Source organism: Psammomys obesus, unplaced genomic scaffold (assembly GCF_907164565.1).
Source record: "Psammomys obesus unplaced genomic scaffold, mPsaObe1.curated_primary_1811, whole genome shotgun sequence".
NCBI classification, from domain to species: Eukaryota; Metazoa; Chordata; class Mammalia; order Rodentia; family Muridae; genus Psammomys; species Psammomys obesus.
In genome coordinates, this window is record NW_026585504.1 from 51,188,170 (window position 1) to 51,200,325 (window position 12,156).

The 12,156-nt window shown below is 40.6% G+C and overlaps 1 protein-coding gene and 1 pseudogene across 2 annotated transcripts in view; both read right to left on the reverse strand.

Annotated features, from left to right (window-relative positions):
• The window catches only part of LOC129672149 (contactin-associated protein like 5-1), a 784,596-nt gene that overhangs the window by 553,023 nt on the left and 219,417 nt on the right, over positions 1–12,156 (reverse strand). The gene's annotated exons all lie outside the window — the stretch shown is intronic.
• Positions 7,088–7,532, reverse strand: LOC129672159 (60S ribosomal protein L27a-like; annotated as a pseudogene).

A 12,156-nucleotide genomic window follows, 5' to 3' on the forward strand; every position in this document is an offset into this window, starting at 1 on the left:
ATTTCCAAAGTGATTCTAAAAGTTTTCACTCTCACGAGCAATAGAAGAGTGTTCCTCTTGCTCCACATCCTCACAGTCATGTACTGTCACTGAAGTTTTTGATCTTAGCCATTCTGATGGGTGTAAAATGGTATCTCAGAGTCATTTTGAGTTACATTTCTCTGATGATTAAGGACCTTGAACATTTCTTTAAGTGCTTTCAGCCATTAGAATTTCCTCTATTGAGTATTCTCTGTTTAGTTCTGTACCCGTTTATAATTGTATTATTATCCTACCTACAGGATGTGCAGAGATAAAGATGGAGCAGAAAAATGAGGAAATGGCTAACCAATGTGTGGCCCAATCTGAAACCCACCCTATAGAAAATGGTTAACTCCTGATACTATTAATTTGCTTACAGACAGGAGCCTAACATGACTGTCCTCTGAGAGGCTACACCCTGAAGATCAAAACAGATGCCAATACCCACAGTCAAACATTAGGCAGAGCTCAGGGAGTCTTGTGGAGGAGTGAGCGGAAGAATACAAGGTCAGGAAAACCAAAGATATCAACTAACCTGGGCCCACAGGAGCTTACAGAAACTGAAGCAACTAGACCTAAGAATGTAACTTATGGGCAGCCTGGTCTTTATATGGGTGTCCTAGCAAGTGATGAGTGGCCATATCTGATGCAGACTCAGTTGCCTGCTTTTCCATCACTTTCACCTATCTCAGATGCCTTGTCTGGCCTCACTGGAAGAGGATGCATGCAGTCCTGATGTGACTTGCTAGGCTGAGGTGAGTTTGTAAGGGTTAACTCCCTTTTTCTGAAGAGAAGGGTAAGGGATAAGGTGGAAAAGGGTGAAATTGGGGGAACAGGAGGAGGGAGGGGACTGTGATCATGATGTAAAATTAATAAATGAATAAATTTAATAACAAAAAAGAATGGCAAAAATGTTGTGATGTGTCTAGCCTTACTGCAACTTGATATGCCAAGGCTGGTTGATATCCAAGGGAGGCCTCCCCTTTTCTGAGGAGGAAGGGGGTAGGGCAGCTATGGGGGAGGTAAGGTTAAGGGAGGATCTGGAAGGAGAAGAGGGAGAAAAACAGCTATCAGAATGTAAAGTAAATAAATAACTTAATTAATAAAGAAAGAAAAGAAAAGGAAAAAATAGGAATTGAGATAAAATGGGAATACTCAGAACTAGTGAGTAAAATCTACTGTTAACTAGGTCTGAGGAAAGGGACACGTGATAAAAGTCCCTGTCATGCAAGCCTGACTACTTGTGCTCAGATGCCTAAAACCCTTATTAGGAATCTGGACACAGTGGTGCACACATCTGTCATCCTGTGTTCCTAGGAGAAGATGGGAGGCAGAGATAGGAGAATCCTAGTAGTTCCTGAGTGAGCTTGCCTGGAGTAAGTAATAGTGAACAATCAGACACCTTGTCTTAAATAAGGTGCTAGGTAAAGACTGATGCTCATGACTATCAAGGTTATGTCTGATCTCATGTGAAATATGGCAGGCACACACATGAACATGCACACACATGCATACATATAGAACACAACCTTTCACACACAGTTTAGAAATCTACTCTGAGTGGAACCAAAAGGAAGAAATGATTCAAGGTTTTCCTAGCAGTGTGCACACTCTGATAGCAGGATTTGCCACTCGAGCTTGTGAGAAAAATCTGAGAAATACATAACATTTAAAGTGTCTTTCATATATTATTTATTGTATCCTTTGATAAAGTAACCTGGGAAAGTTGGAGAATCTAGTAACATTCTAAAGCTATAGCAGAGACACCATGAATAAAGAGTCCACATTCACTGAGTGCTCACTATGTGGCTGGCATTGCTCTGCCTGTATTTAGCACTATATCTTACCTAAAACTACAATTTTTGCCAAAAAAAATCTAATGACAATAGTAAGACTATACAGCTAAGAAGTATCATAGTGGAAAGAATAACCACCTGTGTTAGTACTTCCTTTTAAAGAACAAAGTCAAGACCTAAGATTCTACGAGAAATTATAGGAGACCTGAATAGTCTTTGTTATTCTGTTTCAAATTCATCTTTATGATCATAACATTAATCACAACAATGAAATGGTACATTTGTCTTGATTTAATAAATCCCACCAGGCTTTTCACATATAGTAGTATGAATTACTCAGTGCTGTAATAAAACACCTGACAAAATCAGTATGAAGAAAGAAGGTTTGTGTTGGGACATACATTGAGGATAGAGCCCATAATGATGGGGAAGCCATGGGAGCAGAGCAGGAGACAGCTGCCCACAATATGTTCACACTAGGAAAGCAATGAGGGCTGAGATCTGGTAGACATCTTACCTTCTCACTTTGTTCATTTAGGACCCCAGCCCATGGGATGGTATCAACCACATTTAGAATGGCTCTTTTTAATTATCCAGGTCTTGAAGTTTGCTCACAGACCCACCCAGAGGTTTGTCTTTTAGGTACTTGTAGATCTTGTCAACTTGACTATCAACACTAATCATCACACAGTATGTTTATTTTATCATTCCAACATTTCTCTAAGGCATATACCTCTATGTAATTTTACAGATAAGGGAAAAGGCTCAGACAACTGAAGCAAATAACTAACACACAGCTAAAAATATCCAAGAAGCTCTATTAATATTTATTAAACTTACTGACCCCTTCTACTATTTTTTTTGCAACTATAAAGCTAGAGTTACATTGCTTTGACTCTAAAGTTCTAGAATAAAGCATTCTCTCTCTTTTCCTTCCCTGTCTTACTCCAAGAAGATGATTGAGAGAACAGATGGTTTCTGTGGTTTCTTTTTGGTAAGTACACTCTGGGTGAGTGTCTGGGGTCTGTGTGTGTGTGTGTGTGTGTGTGTGTGTATGTGTGTGTGTGTATGTGTGTTTAGGTCCTCTAAAAGACCATTTTAATCCACTTTCAAAATATAGTTAAAAGTAGAGTTGAGTGCCAGAAAAAGTACCTTTTTCATAAGCTAAAGCAATCCATCTTATCTGAACTAAAGAAAATAAACGAAAACTGGAAGTCCAGATCAAGGACCGGGAAAACTAAAAATATCTCAGAAATGAGCTCCTTTGCTGCTTAATTTTTGATGATAGCTATTAATAGTCATGTCTCAAATTTAGAGGACAAGAAAAATGTTTATGTAGAAGGTACACACAATTAAAAGTTATAAAATAAAGATTTCTCATGTAGAAAACTATTTCTCAAAAACAATATATAAAATCAATTGGGAAAAAGTTGAAAATAAAAGATCCTGGTTTTATTTTGCATGGTACATGTGTGTGTGCGTGCACATGTTTTTTGCAAGTGACATGTGTGCACTGTGTATTGATGTGACACAGTCCATGTGTGTCCACAGGTGGCTGTGTGTGCAGGTGACTATGTGTGTGAGTGTGTGAAGGTGACTGTATGAATGTGTGTACAGATGACTGTGTGCAGGGACTGTGTGTGCAGGTATCTCATACATGTGGAGGCCAAAAGTTGTTCTCTGCCTTATTTTGTGAGACGCAGTATCTCACAGAACCTGAAGCTCACTCTTTCAGCTAGGCAGCTTCTAGGATCCTGCTGTCTTCACTCTCTCAGAACTGAGATTACATAAATCTTCTGTACCTGTCACTTCATTCATTCATTCATTCATTCACTCATTTTGACATGGGCATTTTAGAACCCACATTGGGTTGTTTAGGCTTAAAAAGGAAGGACTTTGCTAACTGAACCATCCCTTCACTAGCCCCCCACAAGCTGTGTATCTTTTGACCTCCTTCAAATTCCGTAAGTTTTGCATGCAGTTCAGTGATGTATTTCCTAAGACCTACCTTCATCATGTACCTGATCTTGGTTGTCAAGTCGACACTTGGAAAGAGACAATCTCAACTGAGGAAATGCCCCCATCAGGTTGCCCTTTGGGCATCTTCTTAATTGATAACTGATATTAGAGAATATAATTTACCCTGGATGTTGCCATCATCTGAGCAGATGGGCCTAAGATATATAGGAAAAATGGCTGAGTAGGAGCTGGAGCAAGCAAGCAAGTAAGTAGCTTTTCTTTCTGGTCTCTGGTTCAGTTTCTGCCTCTGGTTCCTGCCATGAGCTTCCTCCAGTTCCTGCCTCAGCTTCCTTCAAGACAGACTGCCCCTGGATGTCACATAAGCCCTCTCTTTGAAGTTCTTTTTAGTGAGTGTTTCATCATAGCAACAGAAAGCAAACTAGAATACCATGTCACATCTTTGTCTCTGGCCTTTTTTCCTGGTCTTTCACATATCACAGCCATGGGTGCCTTGACCATGATATTATGCCTTGACAAGTGTCTTCCATTTTTAATTTGCTTTCCAGAATGTCAGATGTGTCCTCCTTCATGGCATATATCTTTATTCTCTTGTGAAATCTTTTATCTTTCTGCTCGAAGTTTAGGTTTTGTGCTTCTGCTGAATGTGCATGTAAATATTACTTCCTCCATAATATTGTTCTGGTTCATTCAATCTATTCCCATTTTCATATTTTCTAGACTTTCTATGTAAGTGATTTCCAACTCTTCTGGGATCATAACACTCACTAATTACATATGGACATCAGCACAGGTGGTAGATCATTGATCATAGAAACAAGACCACTGCCAGCCATGCAGAACCCTCTTTTAGCACCCAGAGCTGAGAGATTGACTTGAAAATAATCCCTTCTGTGCCACATGGTAAGAGGGTCAAAGACTCCAATCAGGGGCCTGAACCTACATATATAGAATGTGTAAATTATGCATGAATTCTAACTGTGAGAGAATTGAGGAGGAGGAAAAGCAACCTGACGTTTTCACAGAACCATTTGATGTGATCACTGAAATAACAATTAGAATGGGAATATAGCATTTCAGGTTGACATAGTATTTTTTTTTAACTTGATGCTTTTGTCATAAGACATTGAACATAACCAACTTCATAGAATTTACAAACCCGACAGTTTCCAAACCACACACTCAACAAGGATTTCAACTTCCCCTTCCTGCTTTAAAATTCAGGCAAGCCTGATATGCTTGTTGGAGCATGGAATTTCCAGGTGTATGTGAAATCAGACATGTGATATTCAATCTTATTGTCAATTTCAATGGATCTAGACAAACCTCCTGACATGTCTCTGAGGGAGTTTCTAGTTTGGGTTAATTGGGCTGGGAAAACTCAAGCTAACTGTGATGCCAGAATCCCGTAGGAAGGAGAAACTGAGCAGAGTGGCGGTGTTCATCTCTTTCTACTACCTGACTACAGGTCCAATGTGGCCATCCTCTTCATGAACCTACTTCCAGACCTGTCCCACCATGAAGGACTATACTCACAAACTTAAGCCACAGCAAGCATTTCCTTTCTTAAATTGTCTTTATCAGATCTTTTCTTGAAGTAACAAGATGAGTGAATAAAACAGATCAGGCATGCTCATCTGGGCTGACTCTCACAAGAGACATGGCCCTGTAATCTGAGTCTTGTCATCTTTATGTGGTTTCAGTATGATGTTGCTATAGGATGATCCAATATCAGATTTTGAAAATTATGTAGAGGTAGCTTATTTGTAACTTCAGGTCATTTTTAAGCATAATAACTTATCTGATTCTCCTTGGTCTATTGTTGGTAGCACCTATAGACAGTGTCTGAGTACATAGGAAATGTCTCCTCAAAGATGTGCAGGTTGCAGGCCTTGGGTGATGGCTCATCATGTAAAGTGCCTTCCACAGAGGTATGTGGATCATATTTTGGATCCCACGAACACACATAATATGTTGGCTTTTCTGTAATCCCAGATTATAGGAGGCAGAGAAAAGAAATCCTTACACCAAGTTGAATAGTCAAATTAGCTACAGTGGTGCACTCTGGATACAATGAGAGACACTCCCTCAGTGTGTAAAGTAGAATAATAAGAGAAAACACCTGATGTCAGCCTAGGTCTGACACATATACCCCTACATGCTTAGGTCTGACATATATACCCCTACATGTATGCATGCGACATCAACCATACAGAAATGACTGTGCATGTACATATGTACACACACACTACACTACATTAAATGACAATGCAATACATTATACTACACTACACACACACACACACACACACACACACACACACACACAAGCCTGAATTTCCAATCGACTCAAGCATTGTTTCTTTTTCTCACCTCTCATTGACTTGCTGTTTTGACCTATTTAAAAAGAAAAAAAAAATCATGTTATGAGACCTTTCCTTGTCATCTGTATTTTAGAAGATATTTTCATTTCTGCTTCTGAACATATTTTCAGGGTGGGTACTGACTGGAATAAACAAATATCCTCCAGCCAGGTTCAGTTTTGCAACCATCTCATCTTCTTGCAGCCACGGTTCCCTTTTGTTCAGCTTACATTTTTTTTCTGGGTCAGTGTGCAGAGACCTCCCTCTCTCATCACAGTTGGCCTTCAGAGGACAGGCAAGAAAAATCCCTCTCACCGGTGCTTATGTTGGTCTCTATTTCCTGTTGACTAAGCAAGGGGAGCAGCCCTGAGCTCCTATCATTCACTGTGATCTCTACAGAGACATTAGCAGAGCCCTGCTTTTCTTATCTTGAGCTCAACCAGCAGATCAATGGACCAGGGTGCCCAGAGTCTCACCTCAGCAAGATCCAAGAGAAAGAAGTCAGGCTCAGTTTGCAGGAGCCTTCTTGATGACTAGAGAAGAGCAGTGATTCTGTAGGATGCCGTCTCTAGAAATCAGTTGTTTTGTTCCTTTAGAAAGATTTCCAAACAGGCCAGTTATCCACAGTAGTGATTTGGTCTTTCTTGTGCTTTCAATTAAAACACTAAGAATTCAACTAAAAAGAATAGATGAAACAGGAAGTTTCAAGTTCAACATCTCATCTTACATCTTATTCTTTTCAGACATCCCCTGCATGTTGTGGTCCTCTTTTCTAGCTTTTTTTGCTTGCAAGAGAATTTGCTACGTACTCATTTCCTAGATTATAGTAGCCCTCACATGGCTACTATGTTGGGCTTGGCAGGTGATAAGACTACTTGTGACCTACCTTTTTTTTTTTTTTTTCCTTTAACTTAACCTCCCTGGTTAGCTTCAAGCCACTAGGACATAGGCACCTACAACACCCTTAATCTTCTAATAAGCTCTTTTGCTGAAGAATTTGGCCTTCACAATGATATTCTTCTTGGGGAGCTTACCCTTCCTCAGAACATTTTAGTAGCCCAATCGCACTACATCAGTGCAGCGAGCAACTCCAGTCTTGGTTTTTGCAGCATTGACTCATGTCTGCTCACTGACTAGCATCCACAATTCAGGTTGACAGTTGGGCAGAAGCTCTGGTTCCTCTTCAGGTGCCACTGCCCCATACCAACTCTTTCAAAGAAACCTGTATGATATTTGTCGAAATTGATCCTGTGGTGATGTATGTTTCCAGCATTCCTGGGGCTTCCTGGGTGCTTGTGGTGCTTACTGATGCCCCCTTGAGACCATGGCTAATGTGGCCCCTGAGACTCCAGGTCTTCCTCAGTCTGGATGACATGGCAGTGACAGAGAGAAAAGCGACCTGTCTTCTTTGATGCAACCCTCTCTACTTTTCGATTCTAGCCGTTACATGGTTTGTTTTGTTTTGTTTTGTTTTGTTTTGTTTTCTTCTGTACACAAAATGGTCACAATCTTGAAGGAGACAAAGCCTTGGACAAGTAATAATCACAACACTAATGTAAATGTCAGACCTATAGTCATAGATCTACTAGGATTCCCTTATTAATGGAGAAAATGATGGCCACAGGACTCTCCCTGGGAGTTCAACAATTACTCCTTCTGCCTTCCCCCAACTGCAGGTTATTTGAGAAATTCTAGAGAATGTAAAAAGTGAAAGGTTAACAAAAAGGACACTTTAACAGTGCTGTTGGTTGGGGTCCACCTATGAATCTGTAACTCCTCTCCTATGCACTATTAGTAAGCCTAAAGCCAATTTTAACTTTGATGAAATCATACTTTGCCTGTCATACTCATCTGCTTTGAATAGATGTTTGTGTTTCCCCAGGATGGGGGATAAGAGACAACATGAGTCTTGAGCATGTTTAAATGTCCAAACTGAAGTGCTGCATGTTGAATATCCCTAAACCTCTTCCAGAGACTATGCCTGAGGAGCATGATGGGCTCCTCTGCATGAGCAACAGGTCAAATAGTTTGAAATGCGAATCAGGTACTGGAAGTGCAGCACTGATAGATGAATAGCAGGAGCTCTGATTGGGCCCTGAACTTCTGTGGTATTAAAGTCTACTTTTGAACAAGGAAGGAAAGGCCAAAAATTATTATTTCAGTTTTTAAAATATATTTTACAACTTTTACATATACAGGAATATGATATATTGACCTTCATTTATAATTTCATTCTTCATGGGTATGTGGTGTGTGCATGTGTGTTGTGTGTATGTGTATGTGTGTGTGTGTGTGTGCGTGCTGTGTGCTGTGTAAATGAGCATGTGGAAGCTGATGATCAACATCAGGTGTTTCTTTGATCACTGACTGTTCTCCACTTTATGTTTAGACATGGTCTCTTACTGGATATGGAGCTATTAAGTCCACTAGACTGGAAACCAATGAACTTCATGGATTTTCTTTTCACTGTCTCCTAGACCCGGGGCTACAGAGACCTGCCATTATGCCAAGCTTTAATGTATATGCCAGGTATCTGAACTCAAAGCCCATATGAGAGCCATTTCCATTGCCCTATTAATGCCTTCCCCTTATTTGACATGTAGCAATTGGAGGCATGCAAGCACTAGGTAAAGATCAACTGTATCTACGTGGGACACCAATCACCTCATATATTCATGGTAAAATCATTTACAAACATAATGCTCTGGTCACTTTGGAGTACACTATATTTTTACTATTATTATTATTCTTTTGCCTTGAAATGCACAAGATCATCAGAACTTACTCCGTTCAGGTGCAATTGTCTACCTATTGATCCATGTTACATCTCCTCACACTAGTTCTCCCCTGCCCCTGCTTGTTGGGAAACCTTGCTGCTATGGTCACATTTCCATCAGTATTGAAAGCTGTGAGCTCAGGAAAAAATGGAGAACTCCCTTTGTCAGCAATATTTCCTCTTTTCTGCCTAGGAGCCTGGATCTCCACACCCCTTACCTGAAGAATGTCAGACAGACCTTCAGGAAATTATAGGTCCAACTCTCTTTTCTCCCAATCAGAACTGGTTCAGCAAGCACATTGTATTCCCCAGTATGCCTGTTCATATTAACAATGCATTTCAGTACCTTAGCCCTTCAGCCGTGACATTCATCACCCTGGACATTCCTACTCCCTCCCCAAAGTTCTATATAACCCTCATTTTCCCCAAATAAAATAGATCTGTCTCCTGAAGCTGATCCTGTAAGGTCATTTCCATTCATGCTTACAGGCCACTGAACCCTCAGATTGTCACTTCTGTTCCCTTGCTCCAGAGAACCTGTGGCAAATGACCCCAGGAATGAAGAAGAGCACTATTTGACTCTATATGTGTAGAAGGCTTTTATTGTCCTCTATAGGCAGAAATGGTTCAGTATTTGTCTTTCTATGTCCAACTTATTTCTCATAACACAATGTCTTCTAAATCTATTACTGTTGTCTATCAATCCAATTGTGGCATAGCCAGGTTCCACTATCTCTGGAATAATGTGGCCTCCCTATGTCCACTGAAGCATAGTTCTTTCTCTCTGTCAAAGATATCTTTAAAATCAAATCTATAAAAATGAAAATAAGGATGCCGATCATTTGGAGGGCTAGTATGATAGCTCAGTCAGTTAAGTGTTTCCCACACAATCATGAGGACCTAAGTTCAATTCTCAGGCCTATGTAAAGACACACATGTTATATACTCACTTATAAGTGGACATTAGACATATAATTATAATAAAGGATAAAAATACTAAAATCTGTACATCTAAAGAAGCTAAGCAAGAAGGAGGACCCTGGGTAAGATAATCAACCCCATTCAGACAGGCAAATGAGATAGACATCAGAATAGGGAGAAAGCAAGGAATAGGACAGGAGCCTACCACAGAGGTCCCTGAAAGACTTTACCCAGCAAGGTATTAAAGCAGATGCTTAGCCTTATAGCCAAATTTTGGGCAAAGTACAGGTAATCTTATAAAATAAGGGGGAGATGGAAAGACCTGTGGTGGGGACAGGAGCCCCACAAGAAGAGCAACAGAACCAAAAATCTGGGCCCAGGGTTCTTTTCTAAGACTGATACACCAAGCGAGTACCATGCATGGAGATATCCTAGAACTCCTGAAAAGATGTAGCCCATGCAGCTCAGTCTCCAGGTGGGTTGCCTAGTAAGGGGGACAGAGACTATCTGTGACATGAACTTAGTGGCTGGCTCTTTGATCATCTCCTCTTGAGGGGTGGAGGCAGCCTTACCAGGCCACAGAGGAAGACAATGCAGCCAGTCCTGATAAGACCTGATAGGCTAGGGGCATGGGAGGAGAAGTGGGAGGGGGAGCAGGATTGGGAGGAGATGAGGGAGGTGGCTACAGCTGGGATAAAAAGTAAATAAATGGTAATTAATAAAAAAAATTAAAAAGAAGAAAAGTATCCACAATAATAAAATTTGAAAAAAAAAAAAAAAGAGGGTGTGGCATGTTCTCTGAGTTCAATTACTAGAAAAGTTGAGACAGGCAGCTCTCTGGAGCTCGCTGATCAGCCTCCCTGGTGAAGTTTGTCTTACTAAATGGGGTGGGTGGAAGGGCATCTGTGTGGATTTCACAAGCATGCCCACACTCAACACACAATCATGTGAACGTATATACAAAGATGTACACACAATCCACATGCATACATATGTAGACACACACAGACACATTAATAAGTAGCTGAATATTTCTTGTACTTAATTTTATAGCATCTGTATCAGTATCAGTAAAAAAAAGTCAGTAATAAGGGGTAAAAATTTCTAGTCATAATGAGTTTCAAAAGGCAGAAAAGATAAAAATAATTAAAAAAAAAACCTTAACAACAGTTGGGATTAACAATAGTGGTGATTCTGTCTATCTTTTCCAAGATTTTCCCTAAGCCTTGAGAATATAAGAGGCAGAAGAATGTGGAGAGTAGTGTGGGACACCAACATCTAGGAATGATGTGGCCATTGCATTTTTCAACTCATGGCATCTGTGATTACCTGCACACGATCTATAAAGGATTGGGCCCTCAACATCCTGTCACAGAGGAAAAGCTCACACAGTCCCACTCCCTCTTAGGATCGATAGGCAATTAATAGTTGGAGGGGCAAAAAAGACATTTTCTTGAGTGAAATAGCCACTGGCAGGGTTCCCATGCTCCTGCAATGTCCCCTAATCCATGCTCCTGTAAGTATGCCTCATGATATTCAGTGAGTCAGAAACTAAAAATAAAAGGAAATGAAAGTCTTAGTGGGACCATTTGAGGCATGAAAGGGTTAGCAAAACTGAGAAGGATAAGAAAGGATAGTAGGTCTATCCTTTGTTATATGTCTATATGAGTGAGTATATGCCATGTGTGTCTTTCTGCTTCTGGGACAGCTCACTCAGGATGAGAAAATTTGAACACAGGGGTCTTTCCAGAGACTCATACTCCAACCAAGTACCATGTATGGAGATAACCTAGAACCCCTGCACAGATGTAGCCCATGGCAGTTTAGTGTCCAAGTGGGTTCCATAGTAATGGGAAGAGGGACTGCCTTTGACATAATCTGATTGGCCTGCTCTTTGATCACCTCCCCCTGAGGGGGGAGCAGCCTTACCAGGCCACAGAACATGACAGTGCAGCCACTCCTGATGTGATCTGATAGACTAAGATCAGAAGGAAGGAGAGGAGGACCTCCCCTATCAGTGGACTTGGGGAGGGGCATGCGTGAAGAAGGGGAAGGGAGGGTGGGGTCGGGAGGGGAGGAGGGAGGGTCTTATGGGGGGATACAAAGTGAATAAAGTAATTAATAAAAAAAGAAAAGAAAGAATAGTAGGAGTATGAATATGGTCTAGCATATTTTATAAATTCATAAAAATAAAAACACCAATTTGCAACCACTCACATAAAACTATATCGATGTGTAATCATATATTTAAGTGTAGTATAAGCATGGGTGTGTGTGTCTGTTGCACATGTGTATGTGGAGG